The sequence below is a fragment of the Megalobrama amblycephala genome, linkage group LG20, assembly GCF_018812025.1.
Source record: "Megalobrama amblycephala isolate DHTTF-2021 linkage group LG20, ASM1881202v1, whole genome shotgun sequence".
Taxonomy (NCBI): Eukaryota; Metazoa; Chordata; class Actinopteri; order Cypriniformes; family Xenocyprididae; genus Megalobrama; species Megalobrama amblycephala.
This window is the reverse complement of record NC_063063.1, coordinates 19831066-19848872: the sequence shown is the minus strand read 5'-3', so window position 1 is coordinate 19848872 and position 17807 is coordinate 19831066. Positions and strand designations below refer to the sequence as shown.

General features: G+C 35.3%; 1 protein-coding gene and 1 long non-coding RNA gene across 2 annotated transcripts in view; one reads left to right on the top strand and one right to left on the bottom strand.

The window, feature by feature from the left end:
- Window positions 1–17807, bottom strand: part of LOC125255131 (urotensin-2 receptor) — a 37085-nt gene that overhangs the window by 13483 nt on the left and 5795 nt on the right. The window lies entirely within an intron of this gene.
- The window catches only part of LOC125255132, a 69593-nt gene continuing 60891 nt past the window's right edge, over window positions 9106–17807 (top strand). Inside the window, exons 1-2 of the long non-coding RNA XR_007181838.1 lie at window positions 9106–9771; window positions 9997–10097. This is a non-coding gene — a long non-coding RNA (uncharacterized LOC125255132). The remainder of the gene's footprint in view (window positions 9772–9996; window positions 10098–17807) is intronic.

Below are 17807 nucleotides of genomic sequence, written 5' to 3'. Positions count from 1 at the left end.
GGCAAACAGCTTTGCGTATTTATATGTTTGCAAACTTACATTAAATAAAATCCTGATTAGTTTAAAAGGAAAAAGAAACCATTATCTCTACCGTTAAAATATTTCCAACCTAGGTTTATACTCACAACCCTAACGATTTATTCACACCACAGGTGCTCTGAATAATTACCAAGGATGCAGGAAATAACAGGCAGTATCGCAACATTCACTGAAAGAGCACATCTGTGATTAACATTGCAGAACCGGTAATGAAAAAGGCAAATTTTTGGACAGTCTAAGTAAAGTTGGATAAGATAAACCATGTGGGAACCTTGGTGATCTGGCTCTAATCATGCTTTTCATTCAGCTTTTATACAGGATTGAGCTTGAACAGCAGCTGTATCATTTAAACCTGTGAATCATGTCTCTTTTGTACAAGCCACTACATTCTTCACGACTGAACCCATGTTAAAGGTCAGTAAAACAAGTGTGATTGCATTCAGGTATAATTACAATGAAACCAGAGTTACCAGACATGATTTTAAAGTAGACAACTTGTTTATTTTTCAAATTGATTGAACTTACTTTACATGGAAGCTCTTTACAAACATTCTTTTTGAATTCGTTTTGAATCAACCAGTGGCTAGACCAATGTAAATTTAATTTTCTGAAAGTAATTTCTGATTACAATGGTAAAGAATGCATACAAAGTTCTGTCATGAAACTCTAGATGATGCAGGCTAATAGGTTCTTTAAAGGGACCATCATGTTGTTCCACACCTGTAAGACCTTCGTTCATCTTCGGAACACAAGTTAAGATATTTTTGATAAAATCCGATGGCTCAGTGAGGCCTGTATTGACAGCAAGATAATTAACACTTTCAGACGCCCAGAAAGTTACTACAGACATATTTAAAACAGTTTGTGTGACTACAGATGTTCAACCTTAATGTTATGATGAGAATACTTTTTGTGCGCCAAAAAAACCCCCAAAATAACGACTTTATTCAACAATATCTAGTGATGGATTTCAAAACACTGCTTCATGAAGCTTTGAAGCTTTATGAATCTTTTGTTTTGAATCAGTGGTTTGGAGCATGTATCAACTGCCAAAGTCATGTAAACGAGGCTTCGTTACGTCATAAACGTTTCGAAATTTCAATGGTTCACATGACTTTGGCAGTTTGATACACGCTCCGAACCACTGATTCGAAACAAAAGATTCGTAAAGCTTCTAAGCATAATGAAGCAGTGCCCATCACTAAAGAAAAGTACACAAAAAGTATTCTCGTCGCTTCATAACATTGAGGTTGAATGACTGCAGTCACATGAACTGTTTTAAATATGTCTTTAGTAACTTTCTGGGTATTTGAAAGTGTAAATTAACTTGCTGTCAATGCAGGCCTCACTGAGCCATCAGATTTTATCAAAAATATCTTAATTTGTGTTCCCGAAGATGAACGAAGGTCTTACGGGTATGGAACGACATGAAGGTGAGTAATTAATGACAGAATTTTCATTTTTGGGTGAACTAACCCTTTAACTCAACCTGCTCGTAATCACATCGTTATCTATAGGGCACAGCTGATTGGTTCCTGCTGTACCAGTAGCCGATGAGCTTGCATGCTCAACCTTCAAAATACTTTGGTAGCATTGCCTTAGCAGTGCAGCACGCTTCAGAAACCCTCCATCTTCCCCAGCTCCACCTGTATAGATCTGCTATGGGTAATTCATGTACGCTATATTGTACAGCAGCAGCATGTCCTACTTGGTCACAGTAGTGTGTTGTGTATGTATTAGCAATATAATATCCTGTACTTGCTCTGCAGCAGCAGCAATAAAAGCAGCAGCGCAGCAGATCTATTCCGCCAAGACCAAACATATCAACATTGTCATACCCATTACCATGCCAAACACTCAGAGAGTTGTCATGACAGAGATGTAGTTAATCTTAAGAAAGAACAAAATATATATATACTGAAGAAATCAATAGCATTGGACCCCACTGACTTTCATTATGATAAAATCCATTGATACATTCTTCATAATATCTTCTTTTATGTTCCTCAGAAGCAGGAAAGTTATACAGGTTTGCAACAACATGAATGAGTAAAAGATGACAGTACATAGTTTTAAAGGTGCCCTAGATTCAAAAATTGAATTTACCTCGGCATAGTTAAATAACAAGAGTTCAGTACATGGAAATGACATACAGTGAGTCTCAAGCTCCATTGTTTCCTCCTTCTTATATAAATCTCATTTGTTTAAAAGACCTCCGAAGAACAGGCGAATCTCAACATAACACCGACTGTAACGTAACAGTCGGGGTGTACGCCCCCAATATTTGCATATGCCAGCCCATGTTCCCAACATTATGAAAGGCATTAGACAAGGGCAGCCAGTATTAATGTCTGGATGTGCAGAGCTGAATCAACAGACTAGGTAAGCAAGCAAGGACAACAGCAAAAAATGGCAGATGGAGCAATAATAACTGACATGATTCATGATAACATGATATTTTTAGTGATATTTGTAAATTGTTTTTCTAAATGTTTCGTTAGCATGTTGCTAATGTACTGTTAAATGTGGTTAAAGTTACCATCGTTTCTTACTGTATTCACGGAGACAAGAGCCGTCGCTATTTTCATTTTTAAACACTTGCAGTCTGTATAATGCATAAACACAACTCCATTCTTTATAAATCTCTCCAACAGTGTAGCATTAGCCGTTAGCCACGGAGCACAGCCTCAAACTCATTCAGAATCAAATGTAAACATCAAAATAAACACTGTACTTACGCGATTAGACATGCTGCATGACGAACACTTTGTAAAGATCCATTTTGAGGGTTATATTAGCTGTTTGAACTTTTTTTTTATGTTGTTTAAGGCAAGCGCGAGCTCTTGGGGCGTGGAGCACCAGATTTAAAGGGCCACACACCCTGAATCGGCTCATTTCTAATTATGCCCCAAAATAGGCAGTTAAAAAAATGAATTAAAAAAATCTATGGGGTATTTTGAGCTGAAACTTCACAGACACATTCAGGGGACACCTTAGACTTATATTACATCTTTTAAAAAAAAAGTTCTAGGGAACCTTGAAGTCCTTTGTGCCAGATGTTACCCCAAACCCTTTCAGCCCTTGAAGTCTACACTCTTTCTAATGACAATGGTGCATAAACTGTCAGAAAGTAATCTGAATGCACTGTCCGCATCAACGCTGAAGTGTGCATCAAGGGCATGTAGCGGTTGCAAGGGCAGCAGTCATGAGCACTCTTTTGAAACGTAAGATGACAAATGGGACACCCTTCAGTGCCTTGGATTCCAAGGACAAACATAACCAACTCAAGAATGCAAAAACATGTCAAGTGTGCCATTTGGGACACAGCCGCTGTCATGCCATGTTTTTTTTCATCTTAAAGTTCATCATTGAAATGCAGTTTTAGAATATTTAGAATGGGAACTAAGACTAAAAGCTTAAGACTAGTGATGTTACTTAATGCCACTTTCATTCAATAGAGGTGCACTGGCTGGCTGCCTTTTGCCGTAAGAATTCAGGGAAGATCTAATTAACGAAATTCAGGCACCATTTCAACCTTCAACTCTTGTGAACAGATTTTAATAAGCTTTGCATCTGCAGGCACCCACTGATACTCACACATGGTGTTTTCATTCAGCCAGTAGCAGATCATAGTGTTTGTGCTTGCTTTTGTATTTACATGTGTTTAGTTTAGGGTTAATCTTCATTTATTATCTTTGTAGGATGCCTGCCAAGTTTCTTGAGCAATCTAACCTACTGCACCTCATAATAATACACATTCCTGCTTCTTGGACAGACTACATGCAGTCTAGTGTGTAACAGCTAGTCTGAAGCAGTCTGCGCCATCACTTTCTTTAGGCTTTTACCCAAACCATTGGGAAAGATCATTTCTTAATGGCTTAGTCAATCAGCTAAATCCAGATGTTTTCTAGACGTCCCCTGTTGCTTATAAATCATTGCTGGGTAGCATACAACTCTATTCACAAAACAATCATTATGGCACTAATACTCACATTATTAAAAAATAGTTTGTAACTAATTGTTTGAAAAGGAACAGTAAGTCTAAACTAATATTTGACTGAAAATCCTCTTTTTCTCATCGGCGTCCAGTCAGAATTAACAGCAGGCAGTCAAAAGCCGTTTTTTAAAGCACTGAACACGCAAGACCACCCAAGAAAGACTTCAAAAGCTGACATTTCACGAAAGGTAACAGCTATTATGTACAAATTAAATTAACTTAGTGCCAAGCAAGTAAGGATTACTATGAGCTGGAATGATCCTGGAAAGACATTCACATACAATTCCTGCACATATATATATATATATATATATATATATATATATATATATATATATATATATATATATATATATATATATATATATATATACACACACAGTACAGTCCAAAAGTTTGGAACCACGAAGATTTTTAATGTTTTTAAAAGAAGTTTCGTCTGCTCACCAAGGCTACATTTATTCAATTAAAAATACAGTAAAAAACAGTAATATTGTGAAATATTATTACAATTTAAAATAACTGTGTACTATTTAAATATATTTGACAAAGTAATTTATTCCTGTGATGCAAAGCTGAATTTTCAGCATCGTTACTCCAGTCTTCAGTGTCACATGATCCTTCAGAAATCATTCTAATATGCTGATTTGCTGCTCAATAAACATGTATGATTATTTTCAATGTTGAAAACAGTTGTGTACTTTTTTTTCAGGATTCCTTGATGAATAGAAAGTTCAAAAGAACAGCATTTATCTGAAATACAAAACTTCTGTAACATTATACACTACCATTCAAAAGTTTGGGGTCAGTAAGAATTTTTATTTTTTTGAAAAGAAATTAAAGAATTGAATACTTTTATTCAGCAAGGATGCATTAAATCAATCAAAAGTGGCAGTAAAGACATTTATAATGTTACAAAAGATTAGATTTCAGATAAACACTGTTCTTTTGAACTTTCTATTCATCAAATAATCCTGAAAAAAAAATATTGTACACAAATATTTTGTACAATTGTACACATTAAATGTTTCTTGAGCAGCAGATTAGCATATTAGAATGATTTCTGAAGGATCATGTGACACTGAAGACTGGAGTAACGATGCTGAAAATTCAGCTTTGCATCACAGGAATAAATTATATATAAGTGTAAAAAACATAATGGGGATATAATTCGTTTTCAAGTTTTATTAAGTGTTACCAATGTGATTATGTGGTTTTTATAATAAATTAACACTGCATTTGTCATTTTTTACAAGATGGACAAAATTTGTCACCAAAAAAGTCATTCGGTTTAACCAAAATTTCGGTTTTACCGAATGACACTTTTTTGGTTATACCGAAAGACAATATTTTCAAACAATGCTAACAGACTGCTATCTAGCTAGCTAGCAAAAGGACAATCAAAAATTTTATATTTAGTACAAGTTTTAAAATATTATAACATTTTCCATGTTTTATAGCAGTTGTACCGAATGACCTGAAGTTTTGGGACATGCGTATTAGCAAATGAAAACATGAATTATTCAAATAGTTAAAAGAGAGTTAGTTACTTTGCTTCATGACCATGTGGTCCTTTGCAGGTGTCTGAATGATGTTACATCCTGTCACATGATACTGACAGCATGACAACAAAATGGTCCCTTTATATTGGTTACTCCCAATGACATCAATTAAATTTATTTTTCCGGACATTGTTCTCATAACAAAGCAACAGCTTCTACACATATTTTTAATGACACTTTGCACTATGTTGATATATGATGTTATAAATTCATGCCATGATAAAAAATATATACATTTATTACATTTTAAGATGTTTTAATCACAAATTAAATGGCTGTATTGGCCTTTGGATGGTTAAACCGAATGACCTTTTGACACATCTTTAAAATACCTTTATATGTAGGAAAATATAATTAAAACCATTTGGATTCAATAAATGTGATCCAGTTGTACTACCTTACATACTTTGGATGTCATGTCTTTGTTTCTTCTTATTATTAAGGCCTTTGGACAAAAAATGACCCATCATATATATAGTACTATTACACGTGAGTTTCATATTGATATATTTTTTTCATTAGCAGGTTCCCACACCTCCAAAATCCTAATTTAACCCCTGCAAGTATGTAATTGACTAAATGAGACTTGAGCGAATGAAGCGTAGCACCTCATAACCGAGATAATTTTTCAGATTATTCCACTAATAATGTTTTCTGGAATCCTCAGGAAACCAAATTTAGTGCAGATGTGTTTGTTATAGCAAGTGTTATGTGGCTTTGTGATGTATTTTGTTAAGGGGTAAGTGATTATTGGGATGCCTTGGGACTTTGACCACCGAGGAGACAGTCAGCTGTGAATTGAAGAGCATATCTCAGGGGAACATGACATAAGCCTGCAATATGATCTGAGCCAGAGGGCACGAGAACCACATTCCTTTTTAAAGCTGCTTGACACCTCTGTCTAGGTCACTTTCTCCTGCAAGGACACACTAAAGAAAATCACAGGCCATAAAGAAGCTCGCTCACTAAATATTTCAGTGTGAAAACCCACAAATCAGCGGCTGTCAAATCAGTGTCTTTATTTAGGAGATTATCACAGAGCCATAGGGGTGTGATGAATGAATTACTTTCTCTTCTTCTACATTATATACACCAGTGCAAGGTAGAGCATATAGATAATACAGAATATTAACATTCAGTAATTCATTTATTTATTTGTGCATATGTTTAAAAATACAGTTTTAATGAGTAGCAGACAAATAAATGATCAAGAGTTTTGGTTGCAATTTAGAGTATGGATCGTTGACGCATAACATGTCCATGCACATTCTTTTAATTAAGATCAATATTTTTAGTAAATATTTAAATACATTTATGAAAGGATAGTGTATATTTTAGGTACTTTGACTGGTCAAATTTTAAATCCCTTTTTGTGTTCATTATTTCACTTCAAATAGTCCTGCAGTGTGACAAGACAATCTTTATGAGGTCATAAAAACTGCATGCATAATAATTCTAAAATAATGGGCAAAAATGCAGTTTAAATTATTTTTATATGAAACATAAATTTGCAACATCCATCACAAAATTATTGTTATTCCTATTAAAATGTAGTTTAAAATAATTTTACACGAAGTGTAGCATAGGACTGTCAGTGATTAGTGTCCTGAATATGTTTAAAACTTATTTGCATAAGTGCAGTAAAATCTACTGATCAGTGAAGATATGAGGAAGTTGTGATAATTCTAAGCCAGTCTGATATCTCATGGTCCTGTAAAGTGACATCTAACAGGAAGTGAGTTGTACTGTGTGTTCAGACTTTCCCCATACATGATTATCACTTTAGATTTCCCATGCAAATCACAATTCGGCAGTATCACAGAAAACCACAGTCCCTCTGTCAAACGAATAATCTCTATTGGCCTGTGATTATCAGTTTAGAGACCATGTGGCTTGGACAGCATACAGCTGTAATTCTGAGGTAGTGTGAAAAGTGCATTCGTTTTCCCCATTACCCTTTCAAGGCTGAAGTACAGGCACACACACAGATACATCAGTTCCATAAGCTATGAGTCACACTTAAAATAATTTACCATGAAGGTCTGCCATCTCTTACAATTTGCACATTGGGGTACAAAAAGATGGGGAATCTTAAAGGGTTATTTCACCCAAAAATGAAATTTCTGTCACTAAGTACTCACCCTCATGTCGTTCCAAACCCGCAAGACCCCATTCATCTTCGGAACACAAATTAAGATATTTTTAATAAAATCCAAGAGATTTTTTTATTTTATTACCACATTCAAGGTCCAGTGAAGTACTAAAGACATTGTTAAAATAGTCAACGTGACTACAGTGGTTCAACCTTAATGTTATGAAGCTACGAGAATACATTTTGCACGCAAAAACAAAACAAAAATAATGACTTTATTTAACAATATCGCACAAAAACTATTCTTATCACTTCATAACATTAAAGGATTAGTCCACTTTTAAATACACCTTTCCTGATAAATTTACTCACCCCCATGTCATCCAAGATGTTCATGTCTTTCTTTCGTCAGTCGAAAAGAAATTAAGGTTTTTGAGGAAAACATTCCAGGAGTTTTCTCCTTACAGTGGATGGCTACCAACAGATTGAAGGTCAAAATTACAGTTTCAGTGCAGCTTCAAGGGCTTTAAACGATACCAGATGAGTAATAAGGGTCTTATCTAGCGAATCGATCGGTCATTTTTGAAAAAAATACAACCGTTTATGCTTTATAAACAAAATATCGCATTGAACGTACTTTCCGCTTCCGCATTCTTCATAACGCTTACGCTGAATGTTCTACGCCTTCCCTATTCTACTTACGGAACGAACGCGGCGCCAGTTTCGTTTTTTTCCGTAACTTGAATAGGGAAGGCGTAGGACATTCAGCGTAACCGTTATGAAGAATGCGGAAGCGGAAAGTACGTTCAAGGCAATATTTTGTTTATAAAGCATAAACGGTTGTATTTTTTTCGAAAATGACCGATCGATTCGCTAGATAAGACCCTTATTACTCATCTGGTATCGTTTAAAGCCCTTGAAGCTGCACTGAAACTGTAATTTTGACCTTCAACCTGTTGGTAGCCATTGAAATCCACTGTAAGGAGAAAAATCCTGGAATGTTTTCCTCAAAAACCTTCATTTCTTTTCGACTGACGAAAGAAAGACATGAACATCTTGGATGACATGGGGGTGAGTAAATTTATCAGGAAAAGTATTTAAAAGTGGACTAATCCTTTAAGGTTGAGCCACTGTAGTCACGTTGACTATTTTAACAATGTCTTTACTACTTCTCTGGACCTTGAATGTGGTAATTTCGTTGCTTTCAATGGGAGATAAAAAAAACCTCTCAGATTTTATCAAAAAATATCTTAATTTGTGTTCTGAAGATGAACGAAGGTCTTATGTGTGTGGAACGACATGAGGGTGAGTAATTAATGACAGAAATTTCATTTTTAGGTGCACTAACCCTTTAATACGGGATACAATTACATAAACCATTGAGCCTGCAAAACCTTTTACTTCCAGCTGAGATTAATTGAACTGATGTTCTTCGCAAACATAAACAAGCAGTCCAGGACAATTAAACAAGTGATTTGTTCTGCAACAACAGTCATTTTACAGAGGACAATGTGTTTATAAGTTAACTGCAGAGGACACGATTGCACCACAATCATCATTGTTCAATCCAGCTCTTTGTGTCCCCACTGAATCTCAAAGGGCAGAAGGCCACACAAAGGCTGCTTGCACAGACTTTATTTATCTTTCTTGGAACGTGCATCAAGACCATATATCATCTCTGAGTTCCTGTTGCCTTAATGGTTCCAGCACCTGAGAGAATACCCGCTGCGGCAATGCCCTCCCTCTCTGAGCACTTACAAAAACAAAACCACTCAGCGCACAGCACCTGGAATCAGTGTGGAGCTATAACTCTCCTAAGAGTCACCCTGCCCTATCCTGTGTTCCCTGCTCTGGGCTTGCACTGCGGCATCGTCCCAGCTCGCAGTTTTCCTCTTTCCGCTCCTCCCGGTCACTCCACATAACTCTAATTATTGGCCCACCCTGCTGATCCCCATAAGTTCAGCAGCAACACCTTCAAGGACTTCCTCTCCATTCAAAACAAGCCCGAAAGCTTCTGCTTCACCGCTCTGATCTGTGGGAAAAGAGAAACTCACAGCATGGGCTGCAGCGATAGGATTATGGTAAAATTATGAGGTGTGAGTGTGTGTATAGATGTGTTAATGTGTGTTACTGGAGCCGTCAGCCAAATTTTCAACTTCCAGAAAGCCCTAAGAAGATGCCAAGGGGAATCAGAGACTGTTAAGAAATAGCAAAAAGTGACTTTTATATGTGTTTTACTTGTCTTTATATGTGCGGTAAGTGGCTTTTTGGAATGTCACACATAAAATGTCTCTATTTCCTTACAGATAGCACAGAAATGGGTGTCCTAAGGAATCAGCGTGTCTCGGTGATGCCTCACACAGTGTCCAAACCAGACTCAAAGCGATGAAGCTACAAGCAATAAAAGGTATGTAAATCTGAAAGTTTTGTCAGTTGCTCATTTTGGTTTGCAGTCACGTCTTTGGAAGTTTTGGAGAAAAGGGTATGCGGTCGAGTTATGGGGGTGGTTAAGCCCAGCAGAATTAGGAAAAATGAGAACCGCCTACAGCACCTTTAAGGTCATACACAATCTATTTTCACATTTCATTTCTGGGAAACAGAAGTGTCAAAATAGAACCATTTCAAAGTTTGCTAGAGTTCTCAAGTACACAAAGGGTGAATTTAAAAGTAGAAAAGGGTGAAAAAAAAAATCAGGTGAAACATGTGCATTTATAGAAGTTTTGCTTTGTCATTGTCTCAGGTGTTTTGGTTTCCTTCCTTCTTTTCTTTTGCAGAACTTTTGCAGAACACAAAAGAAGATAAACCACACACATACAAAAAAACTAAAAAAATAATCAAAATCAAAATATCTTCTTTTATGTTCCACAGAGGGAAGAAAAGTGGAACAGCATGAGGGTGATTATTTTAACTTTTGCTTTAAGGGAGTAAAAGGACATTGCGACAAAGATCAGGGGGCATCAGCAATGTTGAGTGTTTCATAATGAACTGTACAGGCACAGCCATGCAGTTGCAGAAAAGACAAGATGGACAAACACAGGGTCAGCACACAGTGTACCATATTTTTGCACAACCTATTTGATTCACATTCTGTAAGAAAATACATCCCACTACTCTGAATCTTTGATTTAATTGCCTTACACCTGTGGAATTCAGAATACAGAGCTGCTGTGCTATTTCATTACTGATACTCTGTGGATCAGATGACCCTGTGATCCAGTTCCTCACTGAGTGTTTCACATGGCATTGGGAAACTCACACATCTTAGCTAACAAAATATACTCCTCGGCTATTGCAGTAAGCAAATGTTATGGCAGGAAAAGGGACAAACAGATCTGAGAGAACATAAAGAGTTAAATTAAATAAAAATAAAATGTAATAAAAAAAATCTGTATAGTACTATATTATGGCATTGTTTTACATAACACTTCCATAAACAAATAATTTCATTTCAGACAAAAATTGGCCAATTAGTTATTCATATATTTCTTCTCCGCCAACTAAAACAGTTCCAAAAGAAGCCAAACACAAGTTTTGCATATCAAACAAGCAACGCACAGGCTAAAAAGCCTGGTCTAGAACAGCATGAGTGGATTGACATAGATTCCTTCTCAAACCGCTCTGTAATCGGCATATTTTGTTAATTAGAAAAATGCAAATAAAAGCAATTCCTCTAGTGCTCAGACATTTGGACCCCACTGTATTCACTGTATATTTTTTTCCCTTATACAAACACCCTTCGAGAACTGAACACTTTGCCCTAACCACACTGTCAATAATACTTGTTTAGTCTAATAGGAAGTCATTCTTTAAAGACTTAGCTAACTAAAAAAAAAAAAGGTTCTTAGAAGAGGTATGTGTGAGGTGGGCTAATAGTGTTTTCATTATTAGTTACAAAGGGGAAAAATTAGCATATAAATTGGCACATGTTCACAAACACTGAAGTTAAAACTGAACAAATATTGAGGATGAATGCAGCTACTCCTCTTTAAAAGGGATATAATGTTGTCTTAATTTTATACTGTTTGTCAGGTCATCAGAAGTAAGTATTTCAAAACTAATTAAGGAACAGATTTGAAGACAGTTTGTATTTGTTAGCTTTAAAGCAGGTCATATTGTTTTCAAACTTTCAGGGGTAGATCTGGTGGTGACATTGTTGATTATCTTCTAAAGTAGGATTCCCTATCCATCATCTAAACCGATGTTATGAATACATGGAAACGGCACGATCCATGACAACAGTGCTGAACTTTGAGGCTAAAATCTTGTGAATCACATCTGCTCATTATTTTTTTAAAACATCTGCTTGTAATTACTATCAGCTCTGACTTTTCTCATCATCAATTGTAGGCTTTTGCAACCAAAAGCTTGCCTTAAATCATTCAGATAGATAAGACAAACATTATTTTAAAAATGGGTATGTTTATACGCAGGACTGCAATGCATTTCTGAGGGAAATGCCTTTAACAAAAGAATATACCTGTTAATGAATATTAGTTTAAAGTCTCTGATGGTTAATATCTGTGCTGTATGTGTTTAACATTCTGTTTCCATGCTCAATGTCAGTAAAGATAATGCTTAATTATTAAATCCTTTATTAATGGGTCTCTCTGACCTTCTAATGCCCCGTTTGTTGATCTTTGTAATCCCTGTTCTCTCATCTGTCTCTTGCCATTGTAACACCCTTGTCTCAAAAGCTTAGTCATGCTCTGAAGAACATTCCTGAGTTATCCAAGTGACCGAGTGCAAAATCTCAGTGTGACAAAATGCTTTTTATATGATAACTGCCATTATCAGTCCATACAGTAAAAACACCAGTGCATATCTTTATGGGTAGCAAAAGCACTGAAGGGCTTCTTGTTTGACATCTTTGTCGAACATTATGCAGGGAATTCACTCAGAATGAATTATGCTTGCTCTTTTTGAATTATGAATTATGTTTTGTTTTAACTTTTAACTTTAACTTTTTTTTTTTAGCTCCCAAATTACCAAAAGTAGTATACAAATCCGCACTGTGCACTCTTGCATTAAGTACATAATTAGGGATGTCAAGCGATTACATTTTTTTATCTAATTAATTATATGATGTGGCAATTAATTAATCTAATTAATCGCAAATTAATTGCACGTCAAATTTGGATGAGAAATTACTCCCAAAAGATAAAAGATAAAAGTCATTATTGTGTAAAGCATGAAACAGCACACTAAATGCACTTACGCCATGCGCTTTAAACCATGCACTTAGATCATTAAAATAGGGCCCATTGAGTCATTCATTCATTCAATTCATTCAAATGGCTGATTCATTCAGGAGTGAAGTAAATGTTTTTCTTTATGAATGGTTCATTGAAGCTCAGCTTTGTCTTTATATTCTCGTTAACAAAATTGAGCAAAACAGAGAATATTGTATCTAAAATAACACAATATTAACTTATTTATTGAAATGTTGTCTAAAATCAATATCACATTTGCTGTTCTGGACAGAAAAACAGCATTGAGTGATTTAGTTTAAATATGAGACAAAAACCCAAACAGGGGCATTTTTTGCTCCATATCTTTAATTTTAGGGACCTTCTAACTGCATTCTATAGGTCTATCTAACGCATTATATTAGTCATCAATCAACTGTATGAAATGTCAGATGACCTACATAGGTCTGGGGCGGGGCAAGTGCGTTAAATACGTTAATAATTTTAACCGTACTTAATTAATCTAATTAACGCGTTAAATCGACAGCCCTATAAATAATATAATATAATATAATATAATATAATATAATATAATATAATATAATATAATATAATATAATATAATATAATATAATATAATATAATATAATATAATATAATAAATTATTGTTTAATACTAATATTACTTTATAAAACTGTGCAGTAAAATAGTGCTCAGTTTTGAGAAAACAGTTAAAGTTTTTGCAGATAATACCTGTCTTAGAGTAACCTTAATCATTTTCCTTTTTGTACAACACGTGATTCCGGCAGAGTAGTACACACTGTAATCTCTCACCCTAGAGTCACATTTATCATTCATCATCTTAAAACATCAGGAAAAAACAGGTACAAAAAAAGTACCATTAAATCATCAATCATTCAAGCGTTTGTTTTTAACATTGCCAAAGCCTGACAAAGCACTAAAACAAAAGCTTTCATGTAAACATCTGAGCGTAACATGGCAAACCTCCAGTGGATATCGGAATAATCAAGAAAATAAAACCAAACTTATAGTTTCTTTTCATCTAAAATGGGGACAAATTTATAGATGCAAAGATAAGAAGTCTGTAATGTTTCTTAAGTTGCATAACAAAAATGTTTTGCAATGTTTGCAAAAGGAAAGGGGTAATGCTTATGGGAAAGAGCTGGTCATTTTGGCACAGCATGCGAGTTTCCTGTACAATTTGACAGGATAAAGATGGAAGGGACCTGAGCCACACTGATTACTTCACAAAAAGTCATTAGCGCAGATGTGTGCATTAAAACCAGCTACGTGCTGCGAGAGTGATGGCGGTGTCAACTGTCTGTAATGGCCTGACCTTGTAGAAGATCATTCACCTCTCCTCGTAAGACAGATACTGCAGTAGCCCGCCGGGTGACGTGGGGTGATGGAACTCTGTGAACCTCTAATATCAGAGAAAGCCACATTCACCACTGTCCTCTTCAAGGGGAAACCCTGACACATTACAGTGCTCGGATCAATGGCGGAACAGAAGGAATCCGTGGGCTTGTAAATAGTGATCGATATCTCAGTATCCGACTTAGAGGCACAGATCATAATTAATGCAGATAAATGGATTTTTCACAAGCGTTCGTACGTACAGTATGTGTGAGATAAGATGACCCCGCCAGGGTCACTGGAAAGGTATTTACAAGCATGGACAAAAGAGCAATGGGGCCTCATAAACTCAGACAGCTGTCCTGGGATTGTCAGTACGCTGCTGCCTTTAAAAGGTCTTCAGTGAACCTGTTTCTTGATTCATTTCCATTACCGCCATCTATACTCCCACACCATATTGACTCGGAATACAAAATGATGCAACACTATCATCTTAAGGCAAACAAATGCATATCTTTCTGATATCCTGACGTACCCAGAATTGTGCAATGTTTGCACTTGCAGTCATTTTTTATTAGATAATGTAGGCAGCTCTGTGGTGTATGTATAATGCATAATCTGACTTTGCATTCTCAAAACTTTATAAGACGTATTTTGATGCACAACCTGCTGATACTCATTTTCTTTAACCTGTTTTCCTAATGCCCCCCCCCTACAGCCCATGGCACAAGAATCTCACTCAAAATTACCAACAAATTGAAAGCTAAACATTTAAATCTTTCTGCAGCCACTGCATTTGTATTTCACTTGCCCAGCTCAAGCTGTTATTACTAGCCCTTCAAGGGAAGCTCAGCATATTTCTGCAAATTCCGACAGAATCCGTCAAGTTCTGCACATCCTTCCCCTATCCCTGGAGTATTTTATTTACAAAATACTTTGGCTAATATGGTAACGCTTTCAGCTACAAATAGCACTCTCAGCCAGAATGCAACAAATTACACCGATGTTCTCTCACAACTGGGGTAGAAAAGTGGGCAGATTTGTGGTATCATTGTGAATTATAAATCAATTGATCCATGATTGCTGCTTTTGTGAGGCAGGTGAAACATTGATTACTGAACCAAGCCAAAGTTATTTTTATAGAGTATGATGAAATATGAGCCATTCTTCTTATTTTTGGATTACAAAGATCATAACAGTTCATCATCATAGAATTGTTCTGCCAGGAGTATCTCATTCTAGGCTCAAGATGGTCTGGAAAAGCTCCTGGAATATATGAGATGTATTGATTTGGATTCTTATTGGATCAGTATCAGATGAAACAGCCTACCGTCTAGACAAATAAGGTCTTTCACTCGGTGACAGAAAAAATATTGGTTTCCAGATTGAAACAACTATGGGGGTCCTTTTAATTTAACTTTAATTTACCTATAATAACTTTGTTGAGTCTACACTGTAAAAGTTATTTTTATGATTTATCATATTTTTTCTTTTGTCAAATCAACTTCAATAATTCATGTGGTTCAGATAACATAATATTTTGAGTTTCTAAACCAATTGCCTTCATTGTATTAACTCAAATTTTTAATTTCAATGAACCTGGAAACTTACTTTTTTTAAGTTAGATCAACAATTCTTTTTTACAGTGTAGTTAGCAAATTAGGGCTTTGTCTGGGACACTTTGTCTTTGCGCTTCCTTTTGATTTGAATGCTAAATGTGACTTTTAAGTTATTTCCTAGGCCTTAAGTAAAAGATTATATGGATGCAAATTCAGGTAATGATGTTACCACCAAAGGCTATTCATGTAGCTAAATTTTCTATGCAAAAAATAGATAAGGTAGCAATTCTAAATGTAAATGTTGACCTTCACGTTTTGTTTTTTGCTTTTTCGGCAGAATGCCATGGAAACGTTATGTATTAATTTATAATTAAATTAAAATTATTGACAAAAAAAAAGACGTGTTCATCTAAAATTATGGTCCCACTTTATATTAGGTGGCCTTAACTACTATGTACTTACATAAAAAAATAAGTACAATGTACTTATTGTGTTCCTTTTTGCAAAACACTTTTTTTTTTTAAGGTTAGGGACAGGTTTGGCGGTATGGGTAAGTTTAAGGGTGGATTAAGGTGTAAGGGATGGGTCAGCAGTGTAATTATAAATGTAATTATAGAAATGAATTACAGATGTAATTACATGCAGGTATTTTTTAAAAATATAAGTAGAATGTAAAATGTATGTACATTATAAGTGCATTGTATCAAATGATTAATTTAAATGTAAATACATAATAGATAAGGTCACCTAATATAAAGTGTGACCAAAATTATATGTAACATGATGAACAAAGTCAATTCAGAATTAAATTTCATGTTATTTTGATATTAGGGCCTGGTTTCACAAACAGGGCTTAGATTAGGTCTTAGTTCAGTTAGGACGTTTAAATAGCTTTTTAAAACATGCCATAGAAAAAAAAAAAACATTACTGGTGTGCATCTTGAGAAAACAATGGCACAGACATATTTTAAGGTATGTCAGAGCAAGTTGCTTTCAGTTAAAACAGCTCAAAATTGCATTTTACTCTATGACTAGGCATGAGCATTGTCTGTGAAACCGGGTATAGAAGTGATATTTGTCACCCACCTAATTATAGTATTCACACCCTCAGTGTTGGTGAATCAATATTTAAACCCAGGGGAAGAGCAATCATTACACGTAATGTTGATTTAGTGTCTGCGCCAAATAGAGACATTGCAGGAGAGGCTGTTGTAGAGGACAGGTTATTTTTAGAGCTGCAGGGACACACAGGTCTTCCTTCTGGCAATGTCCATCACTTCCTAAACGTGGGTCATGTGGCCCACCAAAGACAGATTATCAAAATCCACCCAAGAAGCAAGACCTCAGAAAAATATTTTCATTGCTCTGCTGACTGATTTCCTCTCTCAGTAGTGCACTGAAGTTGTACAACAGAAACATAATATGACTTTGAGAAGAAAAAAAGCAAAACAAAAAAAACAAGAAACTCAAACTGTATAGACCTGGGAAGTTATGATATTGTAATCATGGCAGTGATTCAATCGACTGTTTGATACTTTCTTGTTCAGCTCTCTAAAATTTTATTTGTTGTTTTTTTCAGTTAACTGGTTTATTTGTTCATATCTTTCTATATATATAAAAAAAGAATTTGAACTATAACTTTTTCTTCAAACTAGCATTCCAGTAATCTCAGTGTTTATGTTTTTAGATTTTTTTTGTTTTTGCAGTGGTTGTAAAAATAATAAATTATGTATGACCATATCAGGCTGCATTATATGTGCAGTAAATAATTATGTGAACCACAAACATGAACCACAAAAAGCTGTGATCTTTTATATTATTTTATTTTTTCAGCACATTATCGTTCATATGAAGACTGAACTCTTTTCAATATAAATGATTACAGATTTTGTATTTATGATACAAAAAGGATTCGGATAACCCGATCAAGAATCTTAAAATTCGGTTACCTGTTCTATCTTTAGTGGGCGTTAAAGAAAACCTAATGACAAAAA